The sequence below is a fragment of the Mobula birostris genome, chromosome 18 (genome assembly GCF_030028105.1).
Source record: "Mobula birostris isolate sMobBir1 chromosome 18, sMobBir1.hap1, whole genome shotgun sequence".
NCBI classification, from domain to species: domain Eukaryota; kingdom Metazoa; phylum Chordata; class Chondrichthyes; order Myliobatiformes; family Myliobatidae; genus Mobula; species Mobula birostris.
Window position 1 is genome coordinate 39,616,314 of NC_092387.1, and position 12,262 is coordinate 39,628,575.

General features: G+C 44.3%; 1 long non-coding RNA gene across 1 annotated transcript; it reads left to right on the forward strand.

Moving 5' to 3' along the window:
• Window positions 1–1,744: 1,744 nt before the first annotated feature.
• On the forward strand, window positions 1,745–11,643 carry LOC140211840 (uncharacterized). The gene is made up of 3 exons (XR_011889601.1): window positions 1,745–1,981; window positions 2,371–2,418; window positions 10,733–11,643. It is a non-coding gene; the product is annotated as an uncharacterized lncRNA (long non-coding RNA).
• Window positions 11,644–12,262: the final 619 nt, after the last annotated feature.

Here is a 12,262-nt window from a genome sequence, read left to right on the forward strand (position 1 = left end):
AGAGAGGCGTATGAATACACAGCAAGTAAGCACAGTAAATACACTGATAGAACAAAGAACATTGAACATTGTAATCTACAGCACATTACAGGCCCTTCGGCCCACGATGTTGTGCCGACCATGTAACTACTCTAGAAACTGTCTAGAATTTCCCTAGTGCATAGGCCCCTGTTTTCCTAAGCTCCATGTACCTAAGAGTCTGGTAAAAAGACCGTATTATATCGGCCTCTACCACCATTGCTGGCAGTGCATTCCACGCACCCACTACTCTCTGTATGAAAAACCTACCTCTGACATCACTCCTGTACCTACTTCCAAACACCTTAAAACTATGACCCCTCATGTTAGCCATTTCAGCCCTGGCTATCCACATGATCAATGCCTCTCATCATCTTGTACACCTCTATCAGGTCTCCTCTCATCCTCTGTCGCTCCAAGGAGAAAAGGCCAAGTTCACTCGACCTGTTCTCATAAGGCATGCTCTGCAATCCTTGTAAATCTCCTCTGTGAACTCTCTATAGCATCCACATCCTTCCTGTAGTGAGGTGAACAGAACTACTGAGTCAGTGCAGCACGCGAATGAGGTGTGAGTGTGGTGATGGTGCCGAATGGAGAATAAGTGTGCATAGTGAGTGCAGTCCGAGTGGTACTTGGTCCAGCTGGGGTGACACGGTAGCACAGTGGTCAGCACAATGCTTTACAGTACCAGCGCCCCGGGTTCAATTCCCGCTGTTGCCTGTAAGGAGCTTGTAGATTCTTCCCGTAACCGCGTGGGTTTCCTCTGGTTTCCTACCACAGTCCAAGGACGTACCGGTTGGTAGGTTAATTGGTCGTTGTAAATAGTCCTGTGATTAGGCTAGGATTAAATCGGGGGGGAATGGCTGGACAGCGTGCCTCGAAGCGTCGAAAGGGCCTATCCTGTGCTGTGTCCAAATGCATATAAAAATAATAAAGTGTACGTTGTCAGTACAAAGGAGAAAGCAAATGCAATGAATACAGTGCAAGGGAGGAAGAGAGTGGAATGTAAGTGAATGCAGTGAGTAAGACGTAACTGAAACCTTTCATTGCAGAGGGGAAAGTGAATGCAGCGGACGTGAATGTTGCGAGTCCAGTGCAAATGAATTTACAAGTAACTGCAAGGAGTACAGTACAAGTAAGGAGAGAGCGATCGCTCTCTTTCTCTCGTAGGTAGGGAGAGTTCGCTGTTAGTTCTCGAGTCGGAGAATCTCGGGATGAAAAGCGACGCGGCAGACTGTAATATTGTAACAGAAATGGGTGCTATCTCTCTGTCCCTCGTTAGTGAGAGAGAGCCCGTGGCATGTCAAACAGTCGGGTAGATAATAGCAGATCATGGTCTCTCTTTGGGTGTTTCCCTATTGCTTGGTGGGTGATGTGCGCTGAGGCTTTTTGCTGTCGTGGGTGGGGGGGAGGGGGAGGTTGGTGCTCGCTGCTGCTTGCGTGGAGAAGGAGGGAGAGGGGGCTTTGGGGTTCTAGTGTTTTTCTGTCATTCATTCTTTTGGGGTTCTGTTTTTGGTGGATATCTGTGAAGACTAAGTATTTCAGATTGTATACATTCTCTGAACCTTTTGAAACTTGAAGCATTTGAAAACAATGCAAATAAATGCAGAGAAGACAGTGCCGGTAAGCAGAGTGTACGTGAATGGTGTTATGGGCAGTTTTACAGTCAAAATTGACCTCAAAAAAAGATGCATATGAAGCAACTTTTGTCTCCAGGCTGTATAGGTTATTCAGAGCTGATACCACTGAAGAGCACGCCACATAGATCTATCCGTCCATATTATGTGCAGTAGCAGCAAACAGCGGACACACAATGCCTGTATTTACTGAAGTGAACCTCAGGAACTTTCGTTACTAAGCCTGGTTGGAAGGTTGTACAGGAGATTTCCCCGGGGAGCAGTGAAATACAGGTGATCTTTCATCGGGGCAAAAGACTCATAACTCAGAAACACCGCAGGCACAAGTGAGTTATGTGGCTCTTTTTACATATTAAAGGTCTGCGATTGGCTACTAAATAGTTTTTCACTTTATGCTGTATTTTTTTAAGCCTGGTAAGCAGTTTAAGAGTGTAGACAAATAGAAGGAGAAGACTTGCAGAAAGTGCTATGTATTTCTAAGCTACTCAATCTGGTGCCACTGATACTTGCTCCAGCCTCTCTGAATGTTTCACCCTTGCTTAATAATCCTGCCGTACGCAGGCAGAGGGATTATAACCCAGTAAAAGGTGTATTATTTTTCAGGCAAGAACAGCTTTCTTATTAAGTGAGAAGCCTAGGATATTTGACTTTTCATTCAGAACCATTCATTACAATCCAGTTAGAGAGAGATTAAAATGAAACTTTTCTGTTACAGGAGCCAAAGCCAGAGCGGACAATTTGGTAACTCTAACAACTGCTGAAGGTTTGCCACTGTTTTTGTTTTCCTCTTTTCCGTTCTCTAGTTCTGAGCAGTGAACTTGCACCAAAGAATCAGAGGATTGTGGGCCCATGACCTGGCACTTTAATTGAGGATCTCCAGTGCAGCACAATGCAGTCTGATGTCTTTGCACTGTACTGCTCCCACAAAATAACAAATTTCACGTCATATAATCAGTGATAATCAATCTGATGCAACACACGAAATGCCGGAAGAACTCAGAAAGTCAGGAGGTATCTATGGATAGAAATGAACAATCGCCATCGATGAAGAATCTTGACCTGAAATGTTGACTCTCCATTTCCTTCCATAGTTGTGGCCTAACCCCTTGAGTTCCTCTGGCATTCTGAGTGTTGCTCCAGATTGCATCATCTGCAGTTCCTTGTGACTCAGTAATAAGTTTAATTCTGATTCTGATACTTTCTGAAGTTTGAATGGGACATTAATCTTCCACCCTGCTGCTAGTAGCTCTGAGTAATTTATTTACTCAGAGATACAGCGCGGGACAAGCCCTTCCAGTCCAATGAGCTGCCCCACCCAGCAACCCCCTATTTAACCCCGGCCTAATCACAAGACAATTTACAATGACCAATTAACCCACTAACCAGTATGTTTATGGACTGTGGGAGAAAACCATGGCACCCAGAGGAAATGTTTCCATGGGAAGGGATGTACATACTCCTTTCAGGTAGCATTGGAATTGAACTCCGAACTCCGACAACATGAGCTGTAATAGCGTTACGCTAACCGTGTCTGTAAAGTTATTTACAAAGACAAATAAAAGAGGGAAGACTTATGCACAGAGTACCTTCATTAAAGGAAACTCTGAACTAATGGCAGTGTTTAAACCAATAGTCTATCAAAAGTCACAGACATGGTATAATTGGGTCCTTATAGATGTAGCACCATATGCTTCCCCTAATGCACTAATGACCCAAAAGAGTTAATGTTCTGGTCAATGTTTTTGCTAAATACATAATTTGCTATAAAAATTGCAACTTGTTTGTTGACTACTATTGCAAATATGCTTCACTGGCTAAGGTTGCTACATGAGGACAAATTCTCAAAGGCTGGAGGCACATTGAGATCCAGTTTAACACGGCCTCTGGATGGTATGTTGCACGGTGGATGTGAGAAGTGAGCTGTGCCAGCTACTCAGCTGCGGAGTGTGTCACGTGGGTCTCTGGTACACTCACACAAAGCGTGCACAAAGATCAGCACAACAGGTGCAGCCAAATGCCAGGCAGGATGAGGAAATCTATCTCGATTCGTTTTTTTTTGGATAGCCTTTCCAAGTTGTGGGAACTTGTAATTCCATTGCTACCTCAGCAAAACAAGAGTCAACCCTCCACTTTCCCAGATGTTGTTCGCACAATATCCAGAGAGTCTATTCAATTTCAGAGGCAGCGAATACCTCTAAGACTGGTAGGTAGAGTTTATTAGCAAGTCTTGTTAGCAGATTCTGAGGAGAGTAGCAATTAGCTTCACCATTTAATTTCATTAATGCCATGTAACTAATTAAAATGTCTCACTCTCTGAAGCTTTCGTAATTGTTTAAAGAAAATTAAAAATGAATATATTTTCTCAGTGCAACTCTTGTCTTTGCACTAACTGGTGAGCGCAAGAATCAGGTTGGATCAGTCCCTGTTGGTCTGGATGAAATATTTACAGTGTCAACGAGTCAATATTTATGGCGTCAATGAGTCACAAAGAGGGAATTTACACCAGCTCTGCGCTAAATGAGGACCCTGTTCTAGATCATTAGCCAACCTTAGTCGGGCCACCGAGTGCAGGAGAAAGCTGAGTGAGATGTCACTAGGCAACATTATCACTTCTGCCCCCAGCTGTGATAAATATTCGACTCTAGCCCAAGACCTCACACTAACTCAAGATCCCTTCTCTTTCAATACTTGTCCTGAGCACATTTAAGGTGAGAGCTGTGAACTTGCCAGCAGTCAGGTTGCAGTCTGCCATGCAGGCTGGGGTGAGCTTGCCTGGCAACAAAATGGGTTTGGTACAGCCCATCTGAGGAGGAGGTCTGTGGGAGCACAGAACAACTCTCCCTCCTTGTGCCCTGCTATTTTCATTTGCTTGCATTTCAGCCTCTCGTGCTGGGGCATTAGGGAGACTCTGGTGAAGGAGCTGAGTTCAGACCAATCAAAGAAAGGGAAAACCAGATTTATAAATGCAAAAGATTCCGCAGATGCTGGGAGTCTGGAGCAACACATACATAATGCTGGAGGAACTCAGCAGGTCAGGCAGCATCTATGGAGAGGAATGAACAGTCGAGGATTTGAGCTGAGACCTTTCATCAGAACAGGGAAGAAAGGGGGAAGAGGTCAGAATGAGAAGGTAGGGGGAGAGGAAGGAGTACAAGCTGGCAGGTGATAGGTGAAATCATGTGAGAGGAAAGTTGGGTGGGTGGGGGAGAGGGGATTTATAAAGTAGCTCTCATGACTCCAGTTCATTCCAAACCCTTCAAAATCATTGAAGGCTTGTCATTCTTGATGGGTAGGAAATATGACAACCAATATGTGTCCTGGAAGCTCCCCCAAACAGCAATGTCTTTATACATGCATTGGAAAGTTTGGTAGATGGATAGGAAAGTTTTTGTGGGACATGGGCAAAATGTGAATGGGGTCAGCTTAGCTGGGCATCTTGGTTGGCATTGAAGAGTTGGGGTGAAGGTCTGTATTGCTCTGTGACTCTGCAGATGGAATGCTCTTCCTCTGAGCTGTAAGAGAAAATGTTGGAATAACATTTGTCATAGTGCCAGTGATCTGGAGTCATAAGTTCGAAACCCAGCTTTCACAGTTTAGTTAGTTAAATATATCTGAAATAAAGGGCTAGTTTTGGTAATGATTATAAAACCTAATTGATTTCCTGAAGGAAGGAAAGCCACAATCATTAGCCCGGATAACTAGATGTGACTTCAGACTGCAGTAATGTGGTTAGCTACACTTTGAAGCGGTCTGGCATCAAATTGCAAAAAATTATATTCATCTATTAATATGTTGCTGCAGTGATGAGGATGATACAGCATCTGTTCCATGTGGTGTTGGTTGAACGAAAGCTGTAGGCCAGCCACGAGGGAGAAATTCCAAACTGTAGTCATCCTCTGAGGTGTAATGTTGGGGTCTTACTTGCATTCAAAAGGTGATGTTCAATGACAGGGCGGTGGCAGGGAGGGACAGAGGACTTAGAGACTGGGGAGAAGACCACTTCTTGGTTGAGTCATACGGTACGTGAAACCCAGTGTTTGAACTATGGTTTGAAGCTCAAAGTAAATAAATTCCAGCTAAAACAGTAGGGGAGAAGATTCACAGTGGGAGAAGAGTGTCATAGTTTTCAGTTCATACTCTCAGTGTGAGCGTGGCTGAGAAGACCAAACACTGATTGCCCTGATCTGTCTTTATGAAAAGCTGTAATGGGACCATAGAGAGCTAAACAAGAAACAGGCCCTTCAGCCCATCAAATGTGTGTCATCAACCACCCATTTACACTGATCTTAGTTTATTCCTGCTTTTTAATTCTCCTTTCATTTTCCTCAATTCTCCTTCACTTCTGTCTCTCACCTACACACGAGTGATAATTTACAGTGGTCAGTTAGCCTACTGCCCCAAACATCTTTGGCATGTGGGAGGAAAACCAAGTATCCAGTTCTTCTTTCTTCAGTTCAGTTACTATTCCCGATGTGATCTTTAAAAAAATATTGTGGATTTGTACAAGTTTTCCAGGTCACTTCAATAGGAAGTTAGCCACATTGCTGTGGGTTCCGGATCACGGACAGCAGTGCTGGTGGGGCAGCAACCACGTTCCTTTCCTAAAGGAGGTCAGGGAATCTGCTGAGTTTTTCTGACAACGACCAAATTCAGCAGTTGAGGTCGGATTTGAACCTACATTTCAGATCTAAAGACACATACCATCCCTCTTGCAGTCCAGCTGAAGATAGAACACCCTGTGGCTGCAGTAGCAAGAAGGAGAGGATATTGTCATGGAGTAATTCAGCACAGAAGCTGGTCCCTGCTGACCACTACATTTATCAACACTATTCATATTCACCCACATTTAGTCCATAACCCTTCTACCTTGTCCGTTTCAGTCAAGGTTCAGGGCCCTATTACAGTTAAAACCTCTCACCCCAGGAATCAATAGAGTGCTTCTTCATTCTGCTGCCTCCCAGGCCAATATGTTTTTATTTATTTAATGATACTGCGCAGAATGGGCCCTTTCAGCCCACCAAGCTGCACTGCCCAGCAACCCCCGCCTAACTTAATCGCGGGACAATTTCACAACAACCAATTCACCTACTAACTGGTACATCTTTGGACTGTGGGAGGAAACGGGAGCATCACGAGAAAACCCACGCATTCCACAGGGAGGATGTACAGAGGATGCCGGGATTGAACTCCCAGCTGTAATAGCATTTCACAAGCCCCTGCGCTACCTGTGCAACTCGTCCTTCCTAACTGAGATCACAGTGCACACATTATACCAGAAGTGGTCGCGTCAGAACCCTGTGAAACTTCAGCAAGGCTTCCGTGACCTCACAATCAAAATCAGTGCGTAATTCTTATTTCTCATGGGATCTACAAGTTAATCTTTTGTAGCAAAAAAAAATCGAACTGCTGGGTGGAACACTGGGTCAGGCAACACCTGTGGAGGGAAATGCACAGTCAATGTTTGGGTCGTGATCCCTCATCAGGACCAAACTAGAGCGGATCCAGATGAGGAAGGTTGATTGGCAGGTGGAATTACATGGAGGAAGGAAGGGTGCAGATAGTGAGAGACAGAGGAGGTGATACATGGAGCCAACAAGGGGCTGCACATTATGGAATCTGATAAGAAAGGATGGTGAAGATTGAAACCAAATAAGGGAGAGAAGGTGGATAGATGGGAACAGTGAGGGGAGAGGGTAAAAGACCCAGCGGGAGATGGGCAGATGGAGTAGATGGGGAAGGGAAAAGGGGCTAGGTGAAGGGGGCTGATTAGGGGGTGGTGGTGTTTGAAAGTAGGCTGTGCATGAGGGGTCCTGGGTAGATCAAAAGGAAGGAAGCAGAGCGGGTGACCTGCCATTGGAGAAGTCAATGTTTATCCAGGTGAAGTATGAGGGTTGCTGAGTTTCTCACCATTTTAGGTGTGGTACGTGATTCAGTTCCACAGGACATAGAAGCAGAATTAGGCCACTTGGCCCATCGAGCCTGCTCTGCCATTCCATCATCCCTCTCAACCCCATTCTCATGCCTTCACCCTGTAACCTTTGACGCTCTGACTAACAAAGACCCTATGAACCTCTGGGTTAAATATACTCAATGATTTGGCCTTCACAGCCATCTATAGCAATGAATTCCACAGATTCACCACCCTCTTGGTAAAGAAATTCCTTCTCGTCTCGGTTCAAAAATGGATGACCTTCTTTTCTGAGGCTGTGACTTCCGGTTCCAGACTCACCCACTATAGGAAACATCCCCTCCACATCTATTCTGTTTAGGCCTTTCAATAATCAATAGATTTCAATGAGATCCACCCCCCTCCCCCCACCATTCTTCTAAGCTGCAGCAAGTACAGGCCCAGAGCCATCAAACACTCCTCATATATTAACCCTTTCATTCCTGGAATCATTCTTGTGAACCTCCTCTGGACCCTCTCCAATGCCAACATATCTTTTCTTAGATAATAGCCTTAAAACGGTTCACAATACTCCAAGTGCAGTCTGACCAATGCCTTATAAAGCCTCAGCATCACATTCCTACTTTTATATTTCAGTCCTCTCACAATGAATGCTAATATTGCATTTGCCTTCCTGACCACCAACTCAACCTGCAAGTTAATCTTTAAGGAATCCTGCACAAGGACTCTCAAGTCCCTTTGCACCTCTGATCTTTGAATTTTTGCCCTGTTTAGAAAATAGTCTATGCTTTTATTCCTGCATGTTTAATAAATGGGTAGCTCTTTAATTGAAGGTAAAGCCTCAATGGACCGAATGGCCTTTTTGATGCCTCCCTGAATGAGTCTATTATAGCCTATGCCTCAGAGTGGCACAGACCTGAGTTCAATACTGACCCCCAGGTGGAGCTTGCACTGTCTTCCAGTGACTGTGGGATTTCCTCTGGGTGTTCCAGTTTCCTCCCACCTTCCGAAGATATCCAGGCTGGCCACCATATATTACCCCAGTGTGCGGAAGGGTGGTAGAATCTGGGGAGAATTGACGGGAATGTGGAGAGCAGAATACACAAGGTCGAGAGAATACTAGTGTAAATATTGCAGTTGATGGTCACTGCAGACTTGGTGAGCCAAACGCTCTTGAGGTCTGATGAAGGGTCCTGGCCCGAAGTATAGACTGTTTATTCCCCTCCATAGATACTGCCTAACTTTTTGAGTTCTGATAGCATTTTGTGTGTGTTGCTCAAGATTTCCAGCATCTGCAGAACCTTTTGTATTTAGCCCTGTTTCTGTACTGTTTCTCTCCATGGCTCGATGACTCTACATGGTATTTGCAACACTCAAACAGACAATTCTGTGTAAAAGGTCTAAAAATTTTTGTTCACTCCCTGAATTACCTACCATTTCTTTCTTCAGTAAAATCGACCATCTTTGCCCCTGGACTAGCATTCAGTAGGATTTAAACTCCGTCACATACTTCATATCAGACTCCTTGACCTGCCTCATGCACCAGAGTAATGGGAGGCGATCTGGGGAGGCATGCCACCTGCTGGATTTCTGCATGTAAGAACAGTGGTGAATTAATCCACAGTGATCTCAGGTCCTTGTTTCCGTAATGAGCCATTACTGATGGTGCATATCCTTCCTGTGCAGGGCTGAGAGGAACAAATTGGAAACGAGTCAATTTAATGAGAGAACACTGACCCACAAAGTTGAGCATTTAGCTAGACATTAATCATCCCATGGTGCTTCTGTTGCAAATTACAGCTTCATTTGTGAAAGCACAATTGGGAATACCACAAACTGGTCACTGATGCATGTTCATTTTTATTATAAGCAACTAACCATTGTATTAAGTGTGACACACATTGTCCGGGGATATGTTGAGTGTGACACTCATTGACCAAGGATATATTGAGTGTGGCATTCATTGGCTAGGGGTGCAGTGAGTGTGACACTCATTAGCTATGGGAAGCGCTCATTGACCTGGGTGTACAGAGTGTGACCTGTTTGTAATGAATGTGGTTCAAATACTGGCAACTCAACACACACGGTGGAAGAAGAAAACTTTGATCCCTACCCATTTTAATGAATGCTAACCTGGAAGTGTAGTTCTATGCTAATGTGGAAAACAGGATGTGTCCTCTTAAGCAACTTTGCATAACTAGTGAGGCAAGAAACACCCAGGGAAATTATAATGCTTTCCCTGGATAAATATTGGCATCTTCCTGTCAGATCCTTCCTAAGGTACATGAGGCATTTCCATATCTGGAATGGGACCATGACCTTGGAATAACAAAGAATTTGGGATACGGCATTGATCTTCACATGCCAAAAGGGAGAAGGTAGGGCACTGGAATGTCAAAGGATAGGCTTGAAAACTGGAATTCCAAAGGATGGGGCATTGAATGTAGAATGCCAAGGGATAGGGACTGGGCACTAGAATGCCAAGGGCAGCAATGGCCCAGGCGATGTCCTTATCAGGACCCTTTCAACAAATTTAACCTGAGCCAATAGGGTGGATGGGAATTACATACTTATCACCCCTAGTTATTGCATTGGTTCTCACATTAGTGTGGGCAAAATAATTTTTGGGTACTGATTATGTGAAAACTGCTCTACTTGCCAAGAAAGTTCTCTGTGATCCTGACCGCAAGTTTACATGCTGCCAAAGGCAGATATTAAACAAGCACTCAATGCATTGAATGCCATGACTAGAAAACAAGCAACAGCCTACTATCACACGTTTCGAGCCGAAACATCGACTGTACTTTTTTACAATAGGTGCTGCCGGGCCTGCTGAGTTCCTCCAGCATTTTGTGTGTGTTGCTTGGATTTCCGGCATCTGCAGATTTTCTCTTGTTTGTGATTTGGAAACAGCCTGTGATGATGATTTTCAAATCATTGTCAGGGACTTGTGCAAATCGGGCTTCTTTGAAGAAAGCTCTGCCCATTTATCATCAACATATCAGCTGCAGCACCAAGGGTCCCAACACATTCAACTATTGTTATTAAGATTAGGACTTATTGTGTATTTAATATTTCAGTAATATTTGAGGAATATATTTTTGATTAAGCGTGAAAAAAATAACTAAACAGGAGTTTCTCCTGACTCCCTTGTTTTTTTTCCAATTAGTTTTTTTTGCGTTTTGGAGTTACAAGTGAGGATGACATGGAACATCTCCAAAATCTCAAGACAGTATTAAAAAGTTTGGAAAATTATGGTTTCAGAGGACAATGCAACAAGTGTGAATTCATTAAATCAAGCATCAGTTACTGTGGTCACACCAAGAATTAGAGAGGTGTGCTGAGAAAATTCAAGCAGTGGTGGATACCCAAGGCCAAAGGACATGTCACAGTTGTGGTCCTTTTTAGGATTTAACCGGGTTGCGGACAAACCTGCCTACAGTGCTCCATCCCTTCAATTCATTGCTACAGGTCGGGAAGAAATGGCAATGGACAAAGCAGTGTGAGCTGGCTTTCCAAAAGGTAAAGGACGTGGTGACATCAGACACTGTACTCACACATTATGATCTACATCGCCCACTGAAGTTTGCCATGCACTGTTCCGGACGCCAACACTTCCAGAAGAAAAGTATCCAGATTCAATTCCAGAGCTGTCAAAACCACTTTCTGCAGTCCCAGAGTCAACTTCTACGACCGCCACGGAGAAGGCCACAGAGCCTGCGATTGTTTTACAACCACAAGTCTCAGCTGCCAAGCAGAGTGACCACCTGTCAGGAAGCATTTTATTCCACAAGAGTAAAAAATCCTCCACAGCGATTACATCTTTAGGTCTGAATGGGACAATTTAAAATTTACTATGCTGTGGATGTCTGTAGAGCAGTTGTATTATACCATATACTGTGTATATCGTTAAGATGCTTTCTATACTGAGTTGGAGCTTATAGCTAAGCAGGGCGAGTGTAGTGTATTTCATATTTCAGTAATATTGTAAATGCATTGTTTGCTTATGCATGAAAAATAACAAGACATAGGTTATCCTGTGGCTCCTTTATTTATCTTTCAATTAGCTTTTAATGTTTTGTTGGGGACGTGGCCAAGTGGTTAAGGCGTTCGTCTAGTGATCTCAAGGTTGCTGGTTCGAACCTCAGCTGTGGCAGCATGTTTGTGTCCTTGAGCAAGGCCCTTAACTACACATTGCTCTAGTCTGTGTGAGGAGTGGCGCCCCACACAGACTTCCAATCTGCGCCTTGTAAGGCATGAAAATACCCGACACAGGCCTCTCATGGTCTGAGTCGACGTTCCCTCCCTTTAATGTTTTGGAGTTACAAAACATAAAATAAACAAACAAATGAGGAATAGTGAGGAGGTGCTCATGGGTTCATGGACCGTTCGGAAATCCGATGGTGGAGGGGAAAAATCTGTTATTAAAACATTGAGTGTATGGCTTCAGGCTCCCGTATCTCTCCCCTGATGGTATTAATGAGTCCCCAGTTGTGAGGGTCCTTAATGATGGATGCTGCTCTCCTGAGGCAACACCTTTTGAAGATGTTCTCGATGGTGGGGGGGGGGGGTGCGTGTGTGCTCAGAATGGAGCTGGTTGAGTGAAGTGACCGTAGCTCCCAGCACCATGTCAAACCACATGCATTGGCAGTAACAGCTCCCACCCTACGTGTAACTGATGCTTGGAAACTATGCACCC